The sequence below is a fragment of the Myotis davidii genome, unplaced genomic scaffold, assembly GCF_000327345.1.
Source record: "Myotis davidii unplaced genomic scaffold, ASM32734v1 scaffold488, whole genome shotgun sequence".
Classification (NCBI taxonomy): domain Eukaryota; kingdom Metazoa; phylum Chordata; class Mammalia; order Chiroptera; family Vespertilionidae; genus Myotis; species Myotis davidii.
In genome coordinates, this window is record NW_006300365.1 from 259294 (window position 1) to 259773 (window position 480).

Here is a 480-nt window from a genome sequence, read left to right on the forward strand (position 1 = left end):
CAGCTGCTCAACACACGAGCTGCCTCCTGGTGGTCAGTGCGCTCCCACAAGGGGAGCACTGCTCAACCAGAAGTTGGACTCATGGCTGGCAAACACAGTGGTGGTGGCGAGAGCCTCTCCTGCCTCCATGGCAGCACTAACGATGTCCGACTGCCCACTTAGGCCCGCTAGCCATCAGTGGGATATCCCCTGAGGGCTCCCGGACTGCAAGAGGGTTGCAGGCCAGGCTGAGGGACACCTCCCACACCCAAGTGCATGAATTTCATGCATCAGGCCTCTAGTTTATTATAACAGAAATACTAAATGGGCCAGCAGAAGGGGATTCTAGTTTGTTCTAGCTTTGAATTGATTGTAAATAGTGGTAAAGTTTTAATCCAAAAACAAATCAGTTATTCACAGTCATTATTGGATTCAGCATTCAATCCTAAAAGTGCAATCAACATAAATAATTTCAGAGACTGGTGCTTTACTAGTAAAACA